A 17144-nucleotide genomic window follows, 5' to 3' on the forward strand; every position below is an offset into this window, starting at 1 on the left:
TGTTACTATGTTTCTACAGGTACTCTCCAGGCGGGATAATTATGGAGAGGAGTTGCAAGCTCTGTCAAGGGGGAGGGAGATTAAGCAAGGAGTTAAGCGGAAGATCCAGATTGGTTCCTTTGCCTCTCTCTTATCTATCATACATAGAGGAAACCACAAATTGCTTTGAACTGTTTGTTTCTAGGGTAGCTGCCAATCCTAGAGGGCTAGTCGATCGAAAAGACACTAGTTTTCCCAGAAACAAAATGGCCACTCCACTGGGGACTGAATAGACGTTGTTTATTTTATAAACTATAGACGGAGCCTGAAGTTAGCCAGATAGCCTTCGAATTGCTCTTGTTTTGCAATTGCATAGTAGATGAATGCTGCTTCAGTCAATTTCTGGTTTAGTTTATGAATTAAACATTTGGCTTACAAGCATTCTAGATGCCCTTTTGGTAGCTCAGTAACCTCTCAAGATCATTCCTCTGTACTTTTCTCTTTACTGTCCATCATATCTCAGCTTAACTCACTGAAATCAGTGGCAAAACCTATCTCAGTTGCGCTCCCTAGCCCATCACATTGTCTGTCACTGTCAACCAGTATGCATCGCACCTCTCAAGCCTGAAAATTGCGATGCATCTCTATTTCTATGAAGCCCAGGTGTGATGATTGATTGAGCTTATTTCTCTTCTTAAAATTTGGGGTTTTATCCTTGTTTTCAACTCTGTTTAGTTGTTTTTGCTGCTTATGAACAATACTTGATTACTGAAGCCTGCTTGCATTACATAGATCAACCTCCATTGATTAGGATTAGTAAATGTTTTTATGTATTTGTCCATCATTTACAATCCTTTGTCGAAAAGTTTCTTAAATCGATCTGTCGTTTTGGTACAAAAAGTGTCGTAACTGTCATTTTGTGTCAAAAAGAGAAGTGTCGTGAAGTCTTCCTTCCTTGAATAGTCGATTGAAATTTTCTTCAAGTACTTGATTTGATTTGTTGATATTTGAAGTGTCGAAAGCATTTTCTATTCAAAATTAAAAAGTTTCATTTAGTCTTCCTTTCTATTTTGAAAAAGAAATTGTTGAAATGTTGCTTTGAATAAAATATTTCAGATCTTTGCTATACTTAGTTTTCCTTTTTTGCATTTTTCACATTAAGGGGAATGAAAAACAAATACATGCATTTGCATTTGCATTTAGTTTGTGTGAAAAATGATTTAGGAAAATGCATTAGAGTGTGCTCTTTGCTCCTTGTTTGAAAGAATTGTAATCTTCTTTCCCTAGTAGCTAGGATTTTCATTGCTCAAAATAAACAATGATTGTTTATCATTGTAGATTGCATTTTTAGGAATTTTAAATCTACATCACACGGTGAACCATTGAAAGGCAAACTTTTAAACAAGATCAACTCTAAAATAAATTTCAATGAAATTAACAATGCTTTGGAACCTAACACAACACATCTAGAGGTCTAGGTTAGAGACGTGTTCTGGTGTCATAAAAACTAGTAACTATCACTTTCATCGAAGGTTGGGTGATTCCTCCTCTTTGATACGACAAGTGCTAGCACAGACTTGTGCTCCTTGTACCGTCGAGTATATATTGGGAGACCATAATAGGCTTATATCCTTTATCCATAGGAAGCCATGTCTGCCACCCTATCGATCACAATGCATTGAACATAGCATTCGGGAAGATTGACTGCCGTACATAAGTCCTTGGTAATTTCTCTTTAATTTATCACCAAGGTGTATATTGCAGTTTTGTGATTGGTTTGGTAATCCCTCTGTCTAGATTTCCAGAGTAGTCACTTTCTTTCCATTTCAGCTCTTTAAAAGAAAGGGTCCATCTGAGCACTTATCACTTCAGGCTCATTAAAAATCGAAAGGGACTAGAGTCATTTTTAGTTTTTTCTCGACTCTTAAAAATTGAAAAAGCAAAGTTATGTCAAAGCGTCATTAAAATTTATTAATTTGGAATAACTTCATTGTTCCTTCGTTGACCTTAGGTTGAGATATATGGAGACAAATTTGGGACCCACCAATCAAGGAATCCCTTTTGAGGGGAACCCTAGTCCATTTTCTTCTTGGGGAAATATTGGTGCTCCATATATAGCCACATTGTCCCTTCCAGGAATTACAATTGGCCTGCTAGTATGTCTTTTCTCAACCTCTGTGGTTCAAAATATCGTAATTCCTCAGCAATCGAATCAGCATCCAGTTGATAGTGAAGTTGATCCTTTGTCTTTTTCTTCATTTGTGTCTCCCTCCTCTTCTTCCTCTTCCCTTGGTGAAAGTAGTGATGATAGTAACTAGGTGACTGAGAAGAAGAAGAAAGGGAAGGAGAAGAAGAAGAATTCAATTAAGTAAGGGGGAAACCATGAATCATCTGGTGAAAATCCACACACTAAATCTCCTAAACCCAAATTTCCTTGTGTAATTTGTAAAGGAGACCATTTTCATCGAGACTGTCCTTGCCTTCCTCAGATCTTGAGAGAAAGGTCTCCCCGTTCGCACCATCCGGTGTCATCAACCTCTGGTGATCATGTTGACAGCACACTATCAACTAGTGATAATGAAGTTCATGGAAAAGTCGAAATTCCATGTAGATTATGTGAAGGGGGCCATACCCTTCCCCGTCGTCCTTTTTTGGATGAAGCCAAAAAAGTCTTGCATAACCGTATTGCTTCACCGCAACAACTTCCATCTGGATATAGGAAACTCTCCCCAAGTCCTTTACTAGTTCAAAATCTGACTGACATAACTCAACTGTCGGTCGAAACAACTATCACTGAAAGTGAATCTTTTGATTCCATACCCGACCCAACTTAATAGTTCGAAGTGACAGTTGACCCAGTTCTACCTTCAGAACATCATACCTTTCCTGAAGAGAGTAAGAACGATACCATTCAAATTCTTTTTGTTACTTCAGAGTCCGATGAACTTGGGAGCAATCCACCTGTTCCTTCAAAACATGAGGAAAACTCCCCAGTTCTTGCTACTCAAGGGGTTAATTCAACCATTTATTCGGTACCCCCTCCAAGCAGTCTAGTCACTTTCTTTGATTGGAATTGACTAGCAAGATCTTGCCTTCTTGTTAGAAAATTATATATTACGGAGCAATGGAACACATAAAATATTGCAGAAATATAAACACAGAAAACGCACACAACAAGAGAGACACAGATACACGTGGTTCACCCAGTTTGGGCTACGTCCACCCCGAACAACCAGTCCTTCCTTTCTATTATCCAGCAAAATGAAGGGACACAACCTACAACAAATCTGTTGTAATATCCTCTGTTTTCTCTCACAGTCTCACCTCTCTGTTTCTCGCTCACAGAATACACATCTATCACACAGCCTCAAATACAATACCCTCATACAAAGAGAGGGGTTCCCTTCTAGGGAAAAAAACCCTAAACTAAACATAAGTTCTACCGTCAGATCATCCGCCTAATGAACGGCCCAGATTGACTAGAAATTACTATACTTTTACAAGGCAATTTTACAGCTGTTTTTAGCTTCGGGGGTGCTGCCCCCGAAACCCCCCGCCAGGGGGGGTTCCCAAAGGTCGCAGCCGCCCCCCCTGGACCCCCCCTGCAGCGAATATTTTACGGGTGGCGTTGCTGCCCCCATTTCGAATAGGGGTCCTATGTGGCGATACCTTTGAATATAGAAGATAATCAGGCTCCACACCCAACACTTCCTTCTTATGTACCATTCCGGATCATAGTACAAGTTTAAAAAATGATCGTGTCTGGCACTATCATAGATGAAGGGGCATCAATGAGTATCCTTTCCTCAACTGCTTGGAAAGCACTTGGTTCCCCATTACTTATGCCTGTTACACAGAATTTGTCAGGCTTTAATAAAGGAACCAGTCGACCGTTAGGGATCCTTCCTAATTTACCGATAACTTTGGGAAGGAAAACCGTTCGCCTGAATGTGATGGTAGTCCCAAGACTGTTAGATTACAATCTACTCCTTGGACTTGACTATGTTTACAACATGGAGACTATTGTTTCAACACTCTTTCGAGTGATGTGTTTCTCGCATGAAGGCAAAATTGTCACTATTGACCAGCTTTCATTTCCGGATTCAAGCACAGCTCCAAGTTGACCATCATCCCTAAATAGTCCTTGTACTTTAGCGGTATCTCTTCAACCTTCATTCCATCCACCTGATTGGCAAGAGTAGTCTGGTGAATGTAACAAAGCTTAGGTGGCATGCTCCCTTGTCTATTTGACGGATGAACCTAGCTAAAAAGATAAGTTTCCTTGTAGGTTATGTGATTGGTCGAGACACCATTCACCTTTTTCCATTTGGCGAACGAAGCCAACGAAGTGTTTTGTCTATTTGGTGGACGAAACCATCCTACCATATGAATTTCCCTGTAAGTTAAGTGATTGGTCTGACACACCATTCACCTTTGTCTATTTGGTGGACAAAGCCAAGGGAGTGTTTTGTCTGCTCTGCAGACGAAATAATCCTGCTTAACCACAATGATTTCCATATGGTTATTGGAGACTCTCCTTTTCACCATGCTGGGGGCATGAAAACCCTTTTTTGATTTCATTTCTTAGCTTTTTAGTTTTAGTTTTGTAAAACCCTAAAGGTTATACGAGTCTTTTGGAAAAAGGAGTACCCTTCCACTGGGATCAGGTTGCGCAAGCTTCCTTTGATGCTTTAAAAGGTTCCCTTATAAAAGCATCAATAATGTATGCTCCTGACTTTCAAAAAGACTTTAAGACTTTTAGTTTTGTCTTTTATAGTTTTTTTAGTTTTGTCGTTTCTAGCTTACATAAAAAGAAAAACTAAAAACGAAGCATATGTTTGTTCGTTTCAAGCTTGTAAAAAAAATGAAACCCACACAGAGCATATGTTGTCGCATGGTTCAAGCTCATTGAAAAATGAACCTACCACTGAGCATATGTTATCACATGGTTCAAGCTTGTTAAAAAATAAACCTACCATTGAGCATATGTTGTCGCATGGTTCAAGCTCATTAAAAAATAAACCTACCACTGAGCATATGTTGTCACATGGTTCAAGCTTGTTAAAAAATAAACCTACCATCGAGTATAGTCCCCCCATGGTTCAAGCTCGCTAAAAACTGAACCCACCTTCGGTAAACAATCTTTGTGATTGCCATGCTATCAACCTTTTGAGCCTTGGTTGTGTTCCTACCATCACCTCCATTCTTTTGGCCGATCATACGCTTCCACTTGATTGTTTACCTTTTGAGGAACAACTGCGACGAGTGGTCTTATTAGCCACCCTCTTCACATCGCCATGTTTTGAGAAGTTCCAATCTTACCCGGAACCATTTGCTACCCTAGACATCACTCGTTCCTAAAAAACGAGTCCTCGTTAAACTCTTTTTAGACTTGTTAAATATGAAAAGATTGTTGAGTCCCCGTTAAACTCTTTTCAGACTCGTTAAATATGAAAAGACTGTCGAGTCCCCGTTAAACCCTTTTCAGACTTGTTAAATATCAAAATATTTTCAAGCGCTTGTCTTTTTAGCTCGTTAAAGTGATCGGAAAAGTCATTCCTCCTGTACATTTTAACCTTTTTCAGACCTGAGGGATTATCTCATGAAAAAGGTCAAGCGCTTGTCTTTTCGGCTCGCTAAAGTGATCGAAAAGTCATCCCTTTTGTATTATTTTATCCCTTTTTTGGACTTAAGGGATTATGATACGAGAAAGAACTTCTGGAGTTTCCTTTTCGTCCCTTTTCAAACTCTCTAAACATGAAAAGGACTGAGTTATCCTTGTCGTTAAACTCGTTAAAACAATAGCGACAAACTCGTCCAGGCAAGACAGAGTCCCCTTTTCGTCCCTTTTCAAACTCTCTAAAAATGAAAAGGACCGAGTTGTTTTTGTCGTTAAACTTGTTAAAACAATAGTAACAAACTTTTACACCTAGACAAGAACGAGTTTCACTGTCGCTAGACTCGCTAAAACATAGCGACAGGTTTGCCCGAAGGGAAAATTATAGAACAAGCATATGTTATCCTCCTCAAGCTTAAAAGAAATAAAGAGGTACTGGTTAGCAATGATTAGGGAAAAAGGGAAGAAAACTTGAAGAATTTTATGGTAGCAGGTTGCTCTTGAACATGCCACTTTCACTGCATCACCATGATTGAGTCGGGTTGGGTTATTTCGTTCACCGGTCATTTCACCATTGGTCTTTCACACCATCCATTTTTGGGGTTAACGCTACCAATCCATCTCAGTGTCTCTGATATGTTCAAGAGAAGTCATTTAGTTGAGAATTCACCATTCAGTTAATGCCTCATCCACTGCAATACCTTCACCCTCCATTTTTCATGACCGCCATTCCTGAACCTTATACCGTCAGATTGTTTTTCATCTCCAGAAAATCATTTGCTTCGTTTCGTGTTGTTGATGTGGGATACATTAAGGCCCTCCTACAACGGGTCACTTCTTGTCAGCATTAGCTCACTATCCAAGAAGTTAACTTAGAAACAACCCTTTCAGTACTTTGAAGCTTGCATGCCTCAATGGCAAGTTTCTCACTTCTGGCGTTGGGTTGACATCAATGGCCTTTGACCGAAAGATTTTGCGTGGTGTTCGACATCGGATCATATATTCACACCACGTGAATTGTACTGTAGTACCTTGAGTGTCATTATCATTATCGGCGATTCCTCTCGCGTCTGTTAACAACTCACATTATTGGCTGGTAATCAGGCGATGTCTTTACATGTTCGACTTCAGAACATTTCTTCACATGGATTGACTTGTACATCGGGCGAAGATTGAACGAGTTTTGAAGACCCAGGATTTAGTTTCATCCATCTGAGTTGTGATATATTCAGGGATATAAAGGCATCAAATGTACACAGAAGTTGCACAAATGGTCATCCGAGCTAGGGATGATGACTCTACATATGAGGAATCACTAGTCTGCAACTGCAGACGATTATCTGTTCTATGTACATGAAATGAATTTATAAAGCTGAGCATGGGAATGCCTGCCTCAGCTAGATCATGAAAAATTATATTATGATGATGTATTTTCTTGTATCTTATACAGGCCACCTTCCAGTTCGAAAACCTTGGATCCTCATGATAAAGCATTTCACCCAACATCAAAGATTTACAACTTCATGCTTTAGGGGGAAACTGTTATAGACATATTTGGGCACTTCAACCCCAATCTTATATGTCGATAAACTAGGGCTCTTCTAACCGCTAAAAGTGTTGTTTCATACCCTAAAAGATCATGGTCAACTGATTACATCATTCCCCAAAAGTTCCACCTGAAAAACCATCCAAAACTGGCCTAAGCAGGAGCATACTGACCGCTCCACTGTCAGGGTACAATGCATACTAACTTCTACACTAGCCAAGTGTGATGCATACTGATGAGGCCTTTTGTAGGGTGCGATGAGTAAGGATGGACAAATGTCCGAGAGAGTTTGATAAGTGGATGCTTAGAGAATCTTCTAGAAACTTCTCCTATGACACTTGCCTCTCTATATTTGCCCAAGGATGAGTAAGAGATCCAAGAAATCTCCAAGTGGAACCAAAAACAACAAGTGGAATGACACTAATCAAAAACCCAGAGATGACTCACACCCTTGCACACATCTATAAATGGATCCCTCATCTGAGAGATCTAGAGGCTGGAAGTTTGTAAATTGCAAGGAAGTGTTGATAGTTTTTATTTGAGAAAGGGCATTGTATTGTTGGGTGATTTTGCTTTTCATGAGGTGAAGAGGGCTTTGATGCTGGGAGGATGATGTTGGATCAGACAACTGCGTTGTAATTCTCCCTTCTATTTAATAAAGTTCTTTGAGTTTTCATCCATACAATTGTGTGTTTGTGAATGCCATTGTATGTTCATTATATTTCTGATTCCATAATGATTATGATATAATAGATCAAGATGCTTTGATAGTTATTTGTTACTATGTTTGTATAGGTACTCTCCAAGAGGGATAAGTATGGAGAGGAGTTGCAAGCTCTGTCAAGGGGGAGGGAGATCAAGCAAGGAGTTAAGCGGAAGATCCAGGTTGGTTCCTTTGCCTCTCTCTTATCTATCATACATAGAGGAAACCACAAATTGCTTTGAACTATTTGTTTCTAGGGTAGCTGCCAATCTTAGAGGGCTAGTCGATCGAAAAGACACTAGTTTTTCCAGAAACAGGATCCTTTGTACCTCATTGTCCATGTTTGCATGTGGTCAACATCAGTGTGCAGATTTGACAAGGTGTCCTCTCTTAGCACAGCGCTGGTGCCAACCGTTGATATGGACAACTGACTTATGCACGGTGCCTAATCTGGAATTCAACATCCACATGATTGTCTCAAGGGATGATACTTCATCCAGTATCACTCTCTTCAACTCTGCTCTAGCTGATGATGTAGCCTGTTCTCCTCCTTACATGGCCACTTGTAACTCTTTATTCATGCATTCGTTCTCTGCTATAAAGAATCGAATGCTCAAGCTTGTGGCTTCGACATATGCTCTGTTAGCACTGGCTAATGCTATTGGATGCTTTTGCACATCGGATACGATCACTCATTCTTCAAACTGCATAGGAGATATGTGAACATCCAAAGTGGGTACCCTATGTGACTGCACAACTTTGTGTTGTGATTTGTTGAAAGATATGTTGTGCATCTCCGCCTCCGGATTGTCTTCAAGGATCTTTGTGTCTCCTTGATTGCTTAGGAATTTATTTGCTTCTGGATTTGGAAAATCTAGTGGGGTGACCTCTCAGTTATGAGGCATGAGGTTGATATCCTGATCTAATTCTAGCTGCACCCTATCTGTATCCATCTGTTTTAGCATCTGTTCAATCTCTTGAGCTAAGTCCTTCTCCTACAGCTTCTCACCGTGTCTTCTCTGTGCCAGTTGCTCAGATGAGTCTATAACCTGTATGGGCACAATTTGATCAATATGTGCATGTTGCTTTTCCCTTTGTGTATGTCCCTTCTATGTTGTCTTCTCTATTCTGCGTAGCTTGTGTTCTTCCTGGAGTTTCTCTTGCAAATCCTTTTCTATTTCATTCATCTTTTGTTTCTCTCTTAGCCTTTGCGTGATCCTCTTGTTGCGTTGTCACCTCTTAGCCTCGATCTCCAAAGCTACTTTCATTACAAGTGGATCTGCTTTGAACTTGCGGCTTTATTATGCCTCTGCACTATCAACCACTTTTCTCTTGCCTTTGTCACACACAGGTTTGCTACCCTCTGTTGTTGCTGATGATGATACTCTCTGAGATGCTGTTTCCCTTTGCTTTTCTAACCACTCTAAAACTATGCCGACCTGTTCATTGAGCCTGGAGAAGTGATAACAATATCTCCATGGGTCTTTCTCAAGCCAATGACACACCCCGTGGATCAAAGGAAATTGCACTCTCACATAGTGGTCCTTCACCAAGAAATGTGGGTCATACAGATTGAAACTTCTGGTGCCGAAAGTGAATCTTTTGAACTCCTCTATCTTGGCCTCAACATGCTTGAGATTCCTTATCTCATACAACTCGATCCACAAAGGAAGAGCAGGCCAAGGTGCCTTCTTATTTCTATGCAGTCTTGCTAACAACCTTGTCGAGATGTGATATGACACCTCTTGTGTGATGAGCTTGTCCATGGAAAACTTCAGTAAAACATGCAGAGCCTTCTCCGAATCGTACATACGTATGCAGGTGCCAAGGGGTGAGGCATACCAATCTGTTATGTTAATCAATGCCTCCTCTGTTGCTTGTGACATGCAAGGTGGATCCTTCTCAAATATCATTTTGTACACCGGGGCTACAAAGTGGTCTGACAATTGTGTGATAACTCCATGAAAGCTGCATTTAGAGAACAATCTACAATAAGTGTGCACTGAGTTTTCCAAAGGTGTCGATGCCCAACTCAAGCCTGGGAACTGGTTACGGGCAGAGATTGCATCTAGAATATAAGCGTACTTGTATATCTTCACTTGCTGACCGTTGGGTAGATGTCGGGCTTTTGTCACTTGTTCCTTCAACCTAAGATCTAACATGTCGGACCAGTTGCAAGGTATTCCTTCACTAGCCAATTGGTCCAACACAATCACCCAACTCTGCGGGAAGGGCTCTATGCTCTCTTGGCCATATAATAGGCATTCAAAGATGAACAAGTACTGATATTCCTTCCATAGTATATTTTTCTTGTAAAATTGGCTAGGTGTTGTCCTAAACTTGGCTGGATATTTCACCCAGCTCTTCAAGATATCTCTTGAGTTTACACTGCTGTTGGGTTTGCAGAAGGTTTTGTCCATTATGATCACTGTCTGTGGAAAATGATACATATCCTAATAGTCCATCACCCTGAAGGTAGCAAGCTCTGTCTTGATGACACTTCTCAACATCATTTTCTCGGGATCAGTGCGTGAGACGATCCAGTGGATCATGTCTGTGCATGGAAACATGGGATACTTGCATGCAATTTGATACAAGCCACAATTGTGGATGTTGACATAAAACCTGTAGTCTTCTAGATATTCCTCAAATGTGCCTGAGAATGTGTCATTGATGTCCTGCCATTTCATCTTGATGTCCTTGTTTATGAACAACTTGGTGTCTTTGTAGATAGGCAAGCTTATAGACACTTGTTCAACTGCATCTCTAGTTGCACTTTCGAAGGTGTTTCTTTGACACTGCTCTCTTGGAGGCCATTTAACCTGATTTTCTAAGAGATGGAAGAACACCTGCAATAACTAGAGAGATAAACCAACACTTATGGAAAGAAATCGACTAGTTGAAAACCAAAACAAATTTGAGGATTGATATGCAACATACATGGGTGGTTGATTGGGAAGATTACACAATTTTCACTGGCAGGCTGGGAGACTGACTGCCAAAAATGCACAAGGCACAGTATGGGATGTTAGGAAGTTGACTGACTACTAGAACTATGCAATGCATAGTCTAAGCTGGCTTACTAAGGACTGAAACTGCGCAATGCGCAATTTTAGTTAGCAATGACATGCAACCCATAAACTGCATTGCGCAGTTTCTCGGGCCAGCTGGGAACTGCCTCTCAGAATTATGCAATGCATGCCTAGAGGTGAGTGCTAGCTAGATTTTCATAGTTTCTGGAGGGAAGGCAAAGCCTTCACTCTTAGAAATGCACATTTTTGTCCAAGCAAGGCAAGGTTCGAGCCAAGGCAACCAAGACCCTCCCATAGGCACGTGAAAACATGAAAATGTTTGAATGCATGGCAAGACTAAGTGTAAGCAAGAGTGAATGATCATCCATGAATGTAGTGAGTGTAAGATTCAGAAAACGGGAAAGAAAGCATGTGTGTGAAGCGAGTCATCGCAACAGTGACCGTTAGTGCAAAGAAATTGTCATGCATGCGACAACAGTGAGATGCAATGAAAAAGTTAAAACAATGATTCTACAAGATAACATGCATTAAAATGACAACAAGCATTCAACAAAAACAAGCAAGCAACATTCATACAAAGTGAAATACAAAAAGCGATAGAAAAGCAACAAATGACATGAAAAGAAAACTTACCTGGAAAAAGTTGAGCTGAATGTGTTGAAGACTCCTAGATGTGATGTGGGATGTCAGAGCTCCAAGATCGATGTGAGGAATGAGCTTTGTAGCATTGAATAAATAATTTTTGATAAGGGTGAGTCTTATGACATGCATGCCACAAATCTAGGAAAAAGTGACACTTGAAGGGAAGTTCCTAAAACGATCTTTGCATGTAACCTCCAACTGTTAAAAATAGATCCCTAAAATCTAGGGATGATTTTTGCATGCTTATTTTTGCTATTTTGGGAAAAGCAACCTATGCATGCAAATCATTATTGCTTAGTCTCAGAGGGAACCTATCAACCTGAAAGCACATGCAATAATATGCAAGCTTGGGAAAGGGATTTGTGCAGTTTCTGGGCTGAGGACGATTGGTTGTCCCTCAGGCATTGTGCAATTTCTAGGGTCAGAAAGTCACTACCTTCTAGAATTGCGCAATTTTTGGGCTGAAGCCTGGTGTTGGGCTAGATTGCACAATTTCATGAGGGGGGGCTGCCTAGCTAGATTGTGCAATTATGGAGCCTAGTAGGCAACCCAAAAGGATTGTGAAATTTCTGGAGGGAAGGCTAATTCCCCTCTAGAATTGCGCAATTTTCAAGGGAGCATCTCAGCGAGAAATTTTCCTATGTCTGAAATGACAACCTATGGTGAGAGGAAAACATGTTGACATGCACAGGCTGGCAGGCCACTGAAACTCAACTGAAGCCTATGTACTTACTTAGTGCAAGACATGCTGCTAGTGGTGGTTGGTAGGGAGGCTCCAAAATGAAGATAAGGAAAAATTTTGGAGGGTGGTTGTAGCCGCTACAACACTTGGTGGCACACTGGTAGAACTCCAGCTCTCTGAATGTACCTTGTTTTGTGAAATGCAAGGCTAACTCCTCCAGAAGTATTGTTCATTTCTTGGATCTTCGTGGTTTCCACACTAGCTTGATTGAAATATGTAGCACATGCCATGCTCTTGGTCGGTCAGCACACATTCCAAGCCAAGCCAACATAGTTGTTTCAATTGGGATGAGGGGTATATAGGTATACAAGCAATATGATAGTCAAGTTTAAGTTTCATCTCCGGCATTTCTCCGCTGCTAGCAGGCCTGGACAATTACTCAATGAAGTCACACAGGAACACAAGCATCACTCTGCTTCTAGTAAGCCTGATCAGTACCCCAAAGGAGTTACTTGCATCACCTCTCTACGCAAGAAGCCTTTCTCTTATTTTGCCTTATTCATTTTTCATTTGTTCAAAATTTTTCATTTTTTCATTTTTTATTTCATAACTATCCGTAACACTTATTCATTTTAGAGGCAGAAGAGGGATCCTGACTTATTAAGAGCAGAATAGGTTTTTCCTTCACAGAAGTATTTGTATATACATCTGACATACTTGTTAAGGTTCCCCCCCCACCTTACTCTAATTGATTGAGCTAACAAGGGTTAACCCAAAACAATAGATTAGAGTAGGTGATACTAGTTAACGTGCAAGCGTTGTGTTTTCATCAAGGTTCACTTAGAACAGAACGTAATTTCCATTGGTGTATCATGGACTGAAGATAAAACGTTCTACATAAAGAGATAGGACAATAGATAACCAAGTATTAGTAATTGCACAAGTCCTCTTGTAATTTACGCTTTCTTGTTTCAAGGGTTGCGCACAGTTTCATGCGAAACTAACCTACAAATGTAAGAAGAAAACAAACAACTAAAAGAGCGAAGAGTAGAAGAAAAATGCGAAAGAGAAGCGAGTACAAAAACAAGCAAGCAAGAAAACAAACACACAAAGTAAGAAAGCAAATATGCATGCAAACAAACCAACAAGAAGCAAACACTACTCCTACTCCTAAGCTAATAGTGCATGGTCCTGATCACATGAAGTGATATTTCCAATGCAGCCACCGGTGCATTGGTCGACTTATGTTGGTGAAGGCATGGTTTGCGAACAATATAGCCACGTGAACCAACGAACATGAAAGATATAAAAATTAAGACAAACGCACTCCAACATTAAATGTGTCCACAGAAAAGAAATAAGTGAAAGGGCATGACATGCAATCCGTGGACTTACCATGGTGCTATGAGACACTGGATGTAGATGTTAAGCATATGCATTCTCTTGACTATGACATGTAAGAAAATGAGAGAAACAAAGACAAATTTCATTGCGCACATGTCCTTGCTGTGTAAGATTCCTCCAATGCATGAGCGATGGGATCATGTAGTTCGAGTGGAGGAAGAGAACTCTGTGTGTGGGATTGATCTTCAATGCATATAGATGAGTGATGAGGAGACTTGGGTGTTTCAATAATTTCTGGATCGGAAGTGAAACTAACCACAGGATAGCAAGGGCCTGACATAACCATAAGCTTGGACTGACGTGCCTCAACAGCCTATGGGGTTTCGACTTTTTCGATAGATAGATCATCATAAACAGGTGGCTTTGTAAGATCAACAACGATAGAATCAACATCGTGATCGAATACAAGAGTAAATGGATCACGACAGCTATGATAAAAAAAATCAATGATTTCATCAGCATCCCCATGATCAGATAAATCAAACATAGTGGTAGATGATAAGCAAGAATGTTCACCCTCTGTGTTTCTAGAAAAATCAGATGAAAAATCAAGTGGATTTTCAATGAATAATTTTTCCTTTCAACCGTCAACTGATGGACTGACATCCAATATGTTCTGTGAATGATCAACAATGGGTGCATCCATTGGTGGATTTACACAAGGAAAATCAAAGATGGCAGAATCACCAAAAATGTCAGGAAAAAGCAGAGGAGGCACGGATAGAAGGAGATCATCCTTTGCTACAGGTTGATGCTTAGGTTCCCAATCATACTCATCATGATTGACAATGCAGGTTGGTTGTGCAACACCAACTCCCTTGATGGCTTGATCCTCATTCACAATAGGTGTAGAGTCCACAATGGAAGCACACAAGATAGTGCAATCTGTAGGAGCAATAGACATGAATATGGAGGTTGAGGTAAAAAATGCATGTGAAAACCCATGGGCTTCGCAACCAAATCTGCTCGAAAATTGAGAGAAGTGATGTTGGGAGGATATGACAGTTGAACAGACGTGTGTGCATTTTCTCCCACATCACTCTATGGTGGTGAACTTGTTTGATGAGGGGAAGGCGAACAATCACCTATGAAAGTGATAGTGTCCACTTGTGATTGCACAAATTCATCACTGAAGTATGCTGAGCGGGATTTGAACTTCAACTTCATCCTCGGATTGAGTGATACGTGAAGATGGTATTTGACTCTATCCCAAATATATTGGAATTTCATCTGGCTTTTTGGAGCTTCAAACTGTAGTACACAGAAGCATTGCCAAAAATCCATAGGCAATTCTTGCGGAGTCTTCCATTGTTTTAACAATTTTTTTTCAAGAGGTTCTGGATCAAAATGATGGAAATTAGATTCAATGAGATCACAGAACTTCTCAAGTGAGTGCACGCTGCCAGGTGGCAGGTTGCTGCACCATCATTGTGGGGATTCACGAAGTGTGTGTGAAAGAAACAAGCTGACCTCTTCTTCATAAAACTCATCTGCATCCTCAAGGAATGCAAAGAAGTCTTGTAAGTACTCAGGCTAGGCCACTTCGCCTTCACCATCATACATGAATTTTGACAAGAGATCAAAAAATTCCCTCGTGATGTCAAGATGTTCATCATTAGAGAAACATCGTGGGGAGATGAGTCTAACAGTATCCATGATGAATATGCAAAGATTCAAAACATGATGAGAGGACACATCTTGTCATCTGGGCCTCCTTCTAGTGCCAGAAATGTTGACGGTGCTGGACCCGCCAACACGTCAGGGGATCTCCCTGGTAAGAAGTCCCAACTAGACCTCAAACAGTTTGGTGTAGGAGACCTAGTAGTGGGTAGTATGGTATCACCTTGACCGCGGTTGCACACAGAGGGGAGTAAGATGTCCCTGTTGGTAGCAAGGGTGTGACATGCGTAACAAGTCAAGGAAGGTGCATGAATGGGTCTAACACACATAACAGGGGTATGAATGTGCCCCTTAGAAACCTGTGATGACACGTAGCTTGAAAAAGAACACACGAGAGAGATACATCACATGATGGAAAGAAGGTTAGCCAAAAATCCAAAGTGATCGTTAAACCAACAACACATTTCGATAAGATTCATACAAACACATATAGACAAATCCATACATACATGCGTAAACAACAAATACATATATCATTATAGTAACCAAGATAGCTGAAATACAATAACAAAATATGCATGAAATGTGTTGGCTTTGTTATATTAAGAAAGTGAAAGCTCCAACCATACATACAACTATGACCGACCACTAGTCCTGAAAACGAAACGTTACAGTCACTGCTACCTGCTCCTCCAAAGATATACTAGCTATGCACTATGGAGAAGCCAAGGATCGTTACAATACACTGCAAGCTTTCTCTAAGATACACCTAGAGGAAGCTTGGCTCCCAAAAGTCTATACAATGCGTTATCGGGTTCTATAAATAGCAAAGGGTGGGGTGACCCTTGACATTTCCCTTTGTGACTCTTCACCTACCCTCATGACTCTTCAACTACTACATGGTTGTTACATTCGACTATCGACACTTGGTCTTTCACTTTTACAAGATGTTAAATCAAAATCTACACATGTACCCATGTGAAAAAATAGGATTGAGCAAGCCATGCAAGATATCACTAAGACTCAGACAGCTGTGGGAAGAAAAAATCTTCGACATCCTCATGATGATTGACGGTGGGGAACTGATGCCAAGCTTGGTAGTCTGTGATGGTGTCCACGTGCTTAATGGTGACATCCTACTGAAAGAAATATCTCAGTTGTTGCATCAAGGTACACTGATTTGGCACCTCTTTCCAACTCGTCCGATAACATGCACATCATAGCCTTGAGTGCATCCGCACCAGCAACATACTGATGCATAGTGTCTGCACTGGTGGCTATGCACATTAAATCATCAAAGTACATGTCCAGCTCCATTTGGACTTGGTTCTTTGAATTCACCTCAGTAAGTGTGCCAATATATGGGATCTCGTGCGTGCGCATAATGAAATCCATGCTTCTGAACACCCATGCATTTGAAGCTTGCAAACTAGTGATGAGTTGCAGGAATTCCTCATAGTTCTAGATCTGACTCTGGATACACGCCTTGAACTCCATTACCTTTGGATTTATCATCTTTGGAAAATGCAATGGGGATCCTTTGTATCTCATTGTCCATGTTTTTATGTGGTCAAAATCAGTGTGCAAATTTGACAAGATGAGTGCTCTCCTAGCACAGTGCTGCCGGCAACTGTTGAGATGGAAAACTAACTTACGCACGGTGCAGAATCTAGAATACAACATCCTCATGACTGTCTCGAGGGATGATACTTCATCCAGTATCACTCTCTTCAACTCATATCTAGCGGATGGTGTGGCTATTCTCCTCCTTTCTTGGCCACTTGTAATTCTTTAGCTATGCACTTATTCTTTGCTATAAAGAATTGAACACTCGAGCTGGTGGCTTTGGCATATGCTTTCGTAGCATCGACCAATGTTGTTGACTTCTTGTGTACATCAGATACGATCACTTATTCTTC

This window comes from Pinus tabuliformis, chromosome 7 (genome assembly GCF_031772625.1).
Source record: "Pinus tabuliformis cultivar Carrire ecotype Pingquan chromosome 7, CPIR1, whole genome shotgun sequence".
Lineage (NCBI taxonomy): Eukaryota > Viridiplantae > Streptophyta > Pinopsida > Pinales > Pinaceae > Pinus > Pinus tabuliformis.